Source organism: Limulus polyphemus, unplaced genomic scaffold (genome assembly GCF_000517525.1).
Source record: "Limulus polyphemus unplaced genomic scaffold, Limulus_polyphemus-2.1.2 Scaffold1945, whole genome shotgun sequence".
Lineage (NCBI taxonomy): Eukaryota > Metazoa > Arthropoda > Merostomata > Xiphosura > Limulidae > Limulus > Limulus polyphemus.
In genome coordinates this window covers 68,190-79,971 of record NW_013667555.1, presented here as the reverse complement: position 1 = coordinate 79,971, position 11,782 = coordinate 68,190, and the positions used below count along the sequence as shown (strand labels likewise).

General features: G+C 33.7%; 1 long non-coding RNA gene across 1 annotated transcript in view; it reads right to left on the bottom strand.

Annotated features, from left to right (window-relative positions):
* Positions 1-6,745: 6,745 nt before the first annotated feature.
* The window catches only part of LOC111087271, a 13,461-nt gene continuing 8,424 nt past the window's right edge, over positions 6,746-11,782 (bottom strand). Inside the window, exon 2 of the long non-coding RNA XR_002611973.1 lies at positions 6,746-9,072. This is a non-coding gene — a long non-coding RNA (uncharacterized LOC111087271). The remainder of the gene's footprint in view (positions 9,073-11,782) is intronic.

Below are 11,782 nucleotides of genomic sequence, written 5' to 3'. Positions count from 1 at the left end.
TGTCCCCTGTTATGTAAATGAAAAGTTGCTTCCCTTATATGTAATTGTAAAAAACGCCCATAAAAACTGTAAAATAAAATGTGAAACCGCAAATTTGGTGAAGATCCATCCACAGGAGGCGAGATGGTGGTAAAAATTGCCCATAAATCCGCAAAACTGGAAATTTGTATGGACCTAATAAACCTCCATACCAATTTTGGTGAAGGTCCATCCACAGGAGGTGATATGGTGGTAAAAAATCGCCCATAAATCCGCAAAATTGGAAATTTGTATGGACCTAATGAACCTCCATACCAATTTTGGTGAAGGTCCATCCACACTCTGCGAAGTAGTTACATGGACATACAACAGACAGTACAGTTATATTTATATAGATAAGTGAAATAGTATGATAACCATTACTACATCATCCGTGGTCACACCATAAGTAAACAATAACTAAAATAATACCGTAATCAGTAATAGAGTTGTATCACAATTGTCCGATATAGCACCATGAGTCATATCAGTTCTCGGTTATGCCACTGTATGAAAACCTGGAATAGACGTAACTAGCTCTACACTGTTGTACATCTGAAAGAATACCATAATCGTTACTGGACTACACCAAATCAGTGCTAGACAATACATTAGTTGCACCAGTACCCTATCAAGATGTATTGGGTTATACTACTATATATGAGTCAGTACTATAAGTAGAAGTAGACCACTACGTCTAAACAATACCATAATCGTTACTGGACTACACCAAATCAGTGCTAGACAATACATTAGTTGCACTAGTACCCTATCATAATGTATTGGGTTATACTACTATATATGAGTCAGTACTATAAGTAGAAGTAAACTACTACCTCTAAACAATACCATAATCAGTTGTAGATTAATTACATTTTTGTGACCAATCATTTATTCCAAAACTACAGTACTTCAAAAAGCTTTCTGCATTTATGACTGTTTTTCAAGACTGGCTAAATCAAGGCTTTTTTCCATTCAAGCAAAGGATAAGCCCAAGTTTTCCACAAATATATAAATAAAAAAACAACAAAACTCGAAAAAGGTCCAAATTCAGACCTACTTTTCTCTAACAACCAAACGCTTAAGGCGCCCAACAGCAATGAAATCGGAAATTTTGAATATATATTATTGGTTATGTTCTGTGCACGTGCAACAACAGCTAGATTGCTGAAACTGACATATTTCAATTAGTGCAGATATGCTGTCGGATGGATTATAATGGAATATGCAGTTGGTAACGGCCATTAAATTGGTTGTCAGATTTGTAAATCTATTGAAAAACAGAAAAATAAGAGAGACATTACACACGAGAATAAGAAAGTAACAGAAATCTTGAATTATATATAAACAGCGTTTCGACACACCTATGTAACAGAAACAATGTTACCGCCCTCTTTATCACGGTTGTAAAGACAGGACGCCATGACCAGTTGAAGGAAAGCAACAATGAAATATGCCGAACCTAACAATGGAGTTTCTCTTGCTAAAAATAAACAATGTCTATTGTTGATTGTGTGTTATAATATATATTCACGTGTGAAAATAGACAACGTATACATTTAAACAGGCAATGATCCATTTTGTTTTTATCACATTTGTTCGTTATTCAACTTGACGTACATATCTTCGTCATGGTTTTAATTTATAAACTCCTAGTTTGAGCTAGCTATGATCATCTTTATAGCTAACTATATTCATGGGTTAAAAAAAAACACTCAAGAGGTTTGACCTACAAACTACCAACGTATAAGCAATGCCAGGCAATATCATAACATCTGAAGTAATATCATATTCGTAATAAACTGTACCAAACCTGTTATCGTTTCACATGAAACGGGGAGGTATATCAATTTTGTGCAACATGTTGGATTAGGGTTTTTTGGTATTTTTTTAAACACGAATTGAAATCTTGTTTTTCTACTAAATCACACAACAGTTAGAAAGCTGTTCTCAAGTAAGGGGAATTTACTATATCGTGGATAAATTCTCCATGTTTGACACATCACTGATTTTAAAAGACACTTTTAGAAACAGAACATCTAGTAAATATAAAAATGAAAATGTAAGAAAACTAGTAATATCTTTTGTTTTTAATTACAAAATCTTGTTTTCATCGAACGTGTCGATATCTTTCTTGTGTGTTTATAATCAAACTCGGAGCATAAAAATCAAGTAAATACTCGCCATGAATATGTCCCAGGGTAGAATCAGCATCCTTTTTACACCAAAAATAATATATCTGCTTATAGAAGCTAGGATTTAATAAAAAATTACGACATCTCTTTTGACACGTTTGTTGTGGCCATTTTGACATACTTTTCAAAATGTATATTCGCTTTTGACTGAACTTGGTAAAATTTACACGTCGTAAGACGTAAGTATTTTAAGATATATTTATTTCACAGTTAAGTAAAGACTATTCAACTGAACCATTAACGAACATAACAGAAATATCTATTTAAAAATTGCGTGGGGTAAGATACGAATTGTCATGGCAACCCGAAAGAAAATTCATAAATACTTCTATCAGAACGTGCCGTCAAAGCCTGTAGAAGATAAACTATGTGCTAAAACATGAAGAAGTCATCTTTCTATTTTGAAATATATGTAAAAATGTATTAGAAATAGCGTGTTATTACTTCCCACTTTAATCAGATAACTTATCAAATTTTGTTAAAGCCTTTCAAGTTAATAAGACATTTCGTTATTTGCTACATCTATTAAATGTAAACCAGATGCTATAAATAAAGTGCAAAGCGATTACCACACTATTTCACTTTTATTATCTTAAAAAAATTCTAACTACAAAAATATTAAGGGCTTAATAATTTTTAAAGGGAAAACTTCATTTCCCCATCTTTACATAACTGCTCTGTGATAAACGTATGTTTGTATTTATTGTAAAGCTACTAGGGCTATCTTCCGCCGTCTCAAATTTTGAACAACTAACCAGAAGGAAAGAAGCAGCAACCCACCATCCACGCTAAGGGATTTACTGTCACTCTTATAATGCACCACAGTTTAAAGCAACAGGAGAATATTTTGTTGTATCGCTCTGATTCAAACTGTTCGCCGGCCCTGAAATCTACCACAAGCCGTGCCGTGAGAATCTCCATTGGTTAAATTTTACATTATATGGCATATGTATGTAAACGATGATGTATTTTACAGAAGGTTGAGTGTGTTATATTATACCGGTGCAACAAGATGATGTATCACAACTTCATATTGACATTCGTAGGAAACGTGACGCAACCGAAAACTGATCGTTTTTAGGAAAAGTATGTAATAACCCTTTCTAATGCAATATATTCGGAGCATAAAGATGTGTTTAGGTCGGATATTTAGAATTTCGATGATGGGAGATCCTTTGAACTTAATGGTATTGGAAAACAAAGCAATGTAGATCACGTTTGAAAGTCAGGACCAGCCGTAGTAAACAAATGTAGCGGCTTGTAACAGGTGAGAATCCACGTGTATAAAGAGAGTGTCAAAAAGTTGTCCACGATACCCAAACAACGGAACGCAACATAGTTGAGAATGATTTCCTTCTGGATAGCGACATAAGTTGCTTTCACGACATATCCAGTAAAGAAAAAGTAACTGTGAAAAAAACACATAAAATTTTTAAAATCGTACCAAGCAGGATGAAAATGGTGACATTCGAAGAAACATATATGTAACAAGTTTTAGAATATTTTGTACAGATCAATAGATGAAAAAAATGGTAGAAGGTATGTCACGAAACTTAGCACTGGATAATGCGCCAAAGATAAGTTAGGGATCAGGAAAGTATATACTAAGGTCCATGTAATTTATTACTGACAGACCCATGTTCTAGACCGTTTGTATGGAGACAAGTCCAACATTGTATGGGTTCTTCAATATAAAACTCCCAGTCTTTACTTCCGTTCAGCCATTGCATACCTCAAGCAGCTGGAGAATGAAATAGGTATTCATGCTATTCCGGTCAAGTCGCTGGTAAGCCATCATTCTCTACACTATATGTATTATGGAAAGCAAACAGGGAGGAGTGGTGTTCTTTGGACATAACAGTGTTACGATGGTACCTTTCTCAATGGAAACTAAGCTACAGGGATATGGTCAAGGTGCATGTTCGTCAGATAATTAGTGCATAACTGATGTGACGCTTGGAATATAACGACATGATAAGAGTCAAAAATCGTTTTGATATAACGTACTTAACCTCTGTAAAGTCTACGTTTAACTTTTTTTCCCGATAAGACCACTTTCCTGCCCAGTGTCGTTGATATTTGTGTAATGTTCAAAGGTATTCTAAACAACGAGTTCATTATTTTCATGTTGCCCCAGACATTATATGATCTCTGTTCCCCACTCCCTGAGACCCTAGCTTGTGAAAGATTAAAGGTTACAGGCTAGAATCTCAGGCCCTGGGTGACAGGCCGGCAAAAGCTGCATGAGGAGGCACTTGAATTTCAGTCAATTCAACTTTAAGACTCCAGTAATTCAGATGAAAGTAACAATACACAAAGGATACGTCAGAAAATATAATTGTACTTCATACATCTCATTTCCTGAATCAACTTGAACTAGAGATGATAATCCCGAAGAAGTAACACCAAAAATACTTTTTACGTTTCAGACAATTTATCTCTTGAATATAAACGGAATAGAGATTAAGGTCACCAAAAGTTTACCAAGAAGAATATTTCGATTCTGCATTTTCAGCCCCGCGAACAAAGTCCAAATGGACGTGATGGACCTACAACAGTAAAATTTCCACTTCAGACAATTCATCCCCTGAATCAATTTGAAATTGTGGTGACAAGTCTGAAAAATGTGTTGATGGAAAGTTTCCACTTCTGAACAATTTAGTTTACAGGCCTGCAAAAGCTGAACAAATAAAATGTTCTATTTCTGACCATTCAACTCTTGACTGAAACTGGAAGTGTCAGATCTGCTAAACTAATCCATGAAAAGTTCTACGACAAACAGTCAGTCTTGTTGAATTAGCTTGGGGACTAACAATTGCGCATGAGAACTTTTCTCTTCGGACAACTGAGCTTCTAAACCATGTTCTGATGGAGGTGCAGACATGCAAAAGAAAGTATTTTCAGAATCTTAGTTTTTAAAAAAATGTTCACAAATATTTTCAAATTCAGACAATTCAACTTTGGAAACAAGTTGTAATGGAAGTTACAGTCTTACAAAAGAAACACTAGGAGGAACTTCTGATCCAAACTAATCAACCAATGAATCGATTTTAGATCAAAGTAAAGAACGACCAGGAATAATTTCCAATTAGACAATTTAGCTCCTCAACTAAATTCATACAGAAATAACAGGCTATCATTAACTACAACAGGTAGATTTTCATTTTGGACAACTCATCTAAACGAAGTCCAAAATTATTTTGAAAGGAGCACTGTGTAAATCTAAAAAACGTTCAAACGCAGTTAGTCCTCAAGTATTTTTGCGCGATATTCAAAGCAAACATACTAATTAAATACAATTGACTTACTAAAATGATTCGGATATCATTTTTACCCTATTATTATAAATATTAGCCGCGACCTGCAAAACATTTGCGGTAGTTTTCGTGCCCTTCGCTTGACTTCTTCTTATTCTATCATTTTTACGCACGCCATTTAAGCTACGCTTTCTTGCAGGCGATAACCCCTGGTATATTTGAAAAAAAATAATAATTGTAAGCGGTCAAACAAACAAACTCACGTAGACATAACTATATTTAATAAAATTACACGTAAAGTAAACAATAGTAAAGGTATTTATAATAGTGTACAGAGTATAAAACAGTTATGAGCATTCAGTGTATGACACGGTTTTACAAGTTGAAACAAAGAATAAAACCTGTAGTAAAGTAAAAAAGGTGTTTATAGTAGTCTATAAAACGAACCGAAGCTAAACTGTTGCAAAGTAAGGTAAATGTAAAGTTGTAATGAAGACAAACTTAGCTGAATATGCAGAAACATCTGAATGCGTGTTCACAAAGTGATAAATAGATTATTTGAACGAACTGCGCATTGTTTGTGTGAAATACTTGCAAATAAAAAACAAGTTAAAATCGAAGCCAGTCGTCATGTGATAACAATGACATTGCGCCATTTTGTAGTATACTCGTTGCATTGAAAAGTTTTACTAAGCAAAAAATAGGTACGGTAAATTCTGAATTGAAAAGCCAATACGCAATCCGAACTCCTCGGACAAAGGCCTTTCTAACAATATGAGATTTGTAGCGTTTGGTCGAGAAATTTGCGAGAAAAGTTGCGTACAGACAAATGCAAGCGTATTATTTATGTAGATCATGGTTGCAACAGATTATATAGGATATACTTAGTACAAACAACCTATATTTGTTTTCTCTTATTCTACATCAAATTTCCTAGCTATATTTATAACTGATATTACAACGCAGAATTATTCAAATAATAAAATTTAAAGTAAGTTACATCCCCACTTTTATCTTCGTGAAGGAACCACCAAATAAGCTAAATTCGATCACTCTAGTACATCAACTAAGAGTCTCTAATTATAATTAAAATGACCCCCTGACTTGAAAATAGGTGAAACTTTCATAATAATCATTAACTATGACACCACTGAAACCTACATATTTAAAAACAAACAAAGAAATATTATCTTGCGTCGAAAAAGCTCAGTACATTTGAAAATAAAACCATGGAGACTGTGTATATTTTATTAATTAAAATACTCCACTACCTGATGACGAAACCGATACTTTATTACTCAAAGTGGTACAAATCTTTGTGGTTACACTTTATATACCATTCCATACTGACTTTTAAAATCATTAAGACTACATGTACAGAGAGATCAACAAGGTTTAATTTGACCAGCAAAACATGTGTAAATGTAGCAATTCCAACATACCAGCAAACATATGCTAAAAGAAGCGTCATGAGGGCAAATATTTTATAAACCTCAAAAGTAAAACATTAATAATTTGAAAAATGAAGTTAAAGATTTCCTTTCTAAATAAGAAATTCTACCCTTTGGAGAATTACGTCTACAGAGGTTAAGTATGTTATGTTAAGACAACTTTTAGGATGTAAGTTATTTGATAATCACAACAGATGGAACAGTATGTATCAGAACCACAGTTTGACAATGTTTAGCATTTCATAGAAAGTGTAATTCCACCGAAAACTGATTGCTTTTGGGAAGGGTATGTAACAGCCCTTTCAAATGCAGAAATATTCTTACACTCAGATAATAAAGATTTGTTCAGACCTAATGTTTAGAATTTCTGAGATGTAATCACCTTAGGCCCTTAAGACTTTCCAGATTGAGACCTGCAAACAAGTCGAACCCAGCCGCGGCAAGCAAAGTACGGGATCTTGTAACAACTGATAATCCACGAACACAAACAAAGATCAGTGGCAAAAATCATCCAAATACCTCAGGCAACAGAACACATCATAATAAAGATCTTCGTCATGTGTACACAAACTGATTTCACGACATATCCATTCAACCGTTGCATACCTTAAACAGATGGAAAATGAAATAGGTATTCATATTAATTCATAAGAAGATATACTGGCCAAGTCGTCGGAAGCAACGCCTAGGGATTTCTATATCATTGGACTCTTGAAACGAGCGCTTTCGTACACTAGATGGTCTGTAGGAAAACTTGCAGGGAGAAGTGGTGTACTTCGAATATGGCACCAAAATCGTATTAATATAACGTACTCGACCTCTGTATAACTTATCTCGGTTGACCACTGACTCTTTAAAGAGGAACAAATCTGAATCTCTTGAGCTATCTGAAAATGAAAGGAACGAAAATAAAAAAAATCTAAAACCACCGACATAGTTATGTTAGATATATGATATTTGTTTCTCTTTTCATTCCATGATCATTTTATAGAAGTAAAGTATTAGTTATTAAAAACAAACATGAATCATAATCTGATGTTCGAATCACCACTCGTTATTGAATTATACTAGTTTCGAAAAATTCCACCCGTCATCAGTAAACCGTGATCCTAGACAAGAGCAATTCGAAAAAAACAAACAAGACTGGGCTTTTTATAGTGGTGAACTGTATATTATAGCCGTCTTCATATTTATTGGGCTTATATTCTTTTTTAATATCTTAAATAGCTTGTCTGTTGAATGATTGCAATAACGAGCTAGTAGCATCAATACACATTCTTCAAACCCTATATAAACATAGATTCACTGTGGTGATACATAGGTATCAGTGATATTTGTAATAAAAGAATGTAGTGGTGCGAAAACAGATACACATTACAGAGCACAATCAAAGGATAATTTAATATTGTAGTTCTATAGCTTTAGTTCATTTTGATTATAATCAAGCGCCTGATAGTCAACTGTGATCTGAAGTCTAAATTATTGATCTTTTTCCCTCGTAAATAAACGTTTGACATAGCTGACTTAACAGCTTTGCATTCCGTGACCTTTCACTTCGTTATGGACTATGGTCATTACGGACAGCAAAGGCGGTCCGGTAAAGATGATATTGCATACTCAAAATCAAAGCGTTACATAAAAGTTCTCAGGTACTCTCGACCACTCTTCGAAAAGAGCTATTTCCAGGATATCTTCAGCGTCTGGATTCAGCTGACAGAGTGGGACGATAGGAATGAAGGGTCGTAGGTTGTGGTAATATTAACGTGTAAGGTTAATGGTACCATTCCGTAAGATGTACAGGTTCGTGTGTTTACCAGCGTTTATTCTTGTATGAAAATGGAATTGGATCTGGTTCTATACTCTCTACAAAGCAGGGTGAGACGTGACTAGACAAAGAATACTGTTCTGCATGTCGTTGGTCCACAGGACGTGTTAATTCAACCATTGCAGACAAATTATTTTGTGCCTAGTTGTGAGCGGGATCCACCTCAATGGATGCTTAGCATATAAGACAGCCTTCTGATGTCTTTTTATGTGAAACAGTTTATTTAATCTTGAAACATGTACCCTATGATTGCGGCGTACCAGAATCTACAGAGAGCAGTGATTTTCTTGTAGTGGGTATCTGCAGTCTGTGTACGGTTCACCTACCTATAAGTAAGCAAAATTTAAACTATTCATGATGTTAATGATATAACTTAAAGTCTATTAGAAAATAAAACAATCATAATCAAGAGGTTTTATGGTATACTGAATTATATTAACATAGTTTGAACTAGATTTGGGGTGTTTACAATAAAAAAATTAACGTGCAACTTTAAGACTTTTCATAATTCAATAAAAGTACAATATTTTTTACTTTTTTCACATTAACTTTGTAAAAATTTATAAATAGAATAATGGGGTTTTATATACTCATATATAGATTTCTTTCCTCTGAATTATGATATAAAAGCACATAAATTTATGTTTTAGTCTTCTGATTTATATTTAAGAAGGCTTTAAATACATTTTTAATCATACAAAAATATACTTTTGGAACTCTATGACGAAATAATTATTATAAATGATCATCAAAAGACCCAGAAACTCGAATAGTTGCCTATCCAAAAATCATAAGTGTTTGTTTATTTATGTGTTGTAGAGCAAAGCCACACTTGGCTATCTGCTGCAGCCACCGCGACGAATCGAACCCAAGATTTTAGCCTTGTAAGCTGTAAACTTACCGCTGTGTCACCGGCGGGCTCGTGAGGGGTGAAAAGACCCTGAAGAAGAAGAAGAATGGACTATCCGAAAGCTCTCGAGTTTCTGGGTCTATCGAAAGATACTTTTGTTACTCTAAATTAATAAAGTATACAGTTAAGCTGTTGTTATTAATCGTAATATTGGTCACATACCTATAAACTTATGAAAAATAAAAAGAAGTCTGCCATTTCCAAATTGTCGTATAAAATGATGCAGGATAACATAAGTGACGGTGTAATATTGTGGATTTTCTGGAGGTTAAGTTCATTGTGGTGTTAAAATAGGTGGGAACATTTAGTGTGAAATGATAAGGTTAATAAACATCAGAAATTTTCAGCTGACAGGAGAAAATGTAATACACTTAAAACAAAGTAAACATGTGAGAAATGTAACTTTTGTAGGTTTTCTCTAAAGACTAATACGATATTATACAACTTAATTTTTCTAATTGTACACCATGTAGAGTTTACACTAGGCAACAGTACATTTACAATCAAGTTACTTTCATTACCCATTCAAGCCGTCTCCAAGCTTATATCTTCTAAAAAGTGGGTTCCTCGTCATCAAATTAGGTATCCCTCTGTTAATTATGACCAAATAACTTATTTTATCAGACTAGTTGTTTTGGACACAAGTACTGTTTTTAATCATACATTAATATTATGGACACTTTGATTACAGGAGACTAACTAAGTAGTAGGTTGTTGTGTCCGAAATAAAACCAGTTGTTCTGATCACAAGTAACGTTTTAGTTAATCTACATTAATATTATGGACACTTTGATTACAGGAGACTAACTAAGTAGTAGGTTGTTGTTTCCGAAATAAAACCAGTTGTTCTGATCACAAGTAACGTTTTAGTTAATCTACATTAATATTATGGACACTTTAATCACATAAAGCTATATGTTTACATTATAAAAAATTTGGATAGGATGGGCGAAAAGTAAATTTTCTGTAATATTTGTTTTACTGTTTATAAACTGTACATTATTTGATTTACGGTTTATGAACTCTACATTACTGAATGTTCTTGGAGACACTATAAGCCTCTCGGTATCGTTACACTGAAACTACAACCAAGAGGAACGGGATTGGCGAAATCACCAAGTGTACACTTAGTAACAGCTCTTTCCATCTGCAACATGGCCCCATCACGATTGTTTTTAATTGTACATCATGTAGAGTTTACACTAGGTAACAGTACTTTCCATATTAAACCTGAAACATACCCATTAATATGATTGTTTTTAATTGTACATCACGTAGAGTTTACACTAGGTAACAATACTTTCCATATTAAACCTGAAACATGTGCACAAAACGATTGCTTTTATAGTAAGCCATCCAAAATTTATATTAACACCATTTTCTATGTTAAAGACGCGACATGTCCACAGATGACCTGTGTTATATGAAGTATCTCTCAGCATGTACTGAACATAAATCACTTTCCATGTTAAACATGAAACACATGAATACGATAGCCTGTGTTTTCATATACAGAACAACAGATCGTTTTATATTTAAAATTTATGACATTTTCACCAGATTACACTGTAACGTCAGTTTCTAACGATTCCATGAAATAATTGTAAAGCTGACAAGATGTCCCTATATTACTATGAAACTTAAAAACTATTACCAAGTAATTCATATTTCTATGGCAAAAGTTTAAGAATGCTTCAAGATAAAATCACATTCCATGGTAAAAATTCAACATCCGCATAATATAATGTTGCTTCAAGATAAAATCACATTCCATCGTAAAAATTCATAACCAGCATAATATAATGTTGCTATAGTAAAAACAAAAATTTTTTTATTTCCATAGGATAATATCATTTTATTTAGTTACAATCCAGAAGTTGTTGTTTAAGACTCATAACGTAGGTAAATTAACATGTACAATTATGCACGGATTTATCTTTACTAGATCCGGTAAGAAGGCCGAAAGTAAAAGTATTTTAACGTAGAGAAAAGTCTGTGCATAATTTTACACAATCCAAAAGTTCTTCGAAATATCACCTCTGTCTATTGTAAAATATCATCTCTGTCTATTGTAAAATATCAACTCTGTCTATCGTAAAATATCACCTCTGTCTATTGTAAAATAT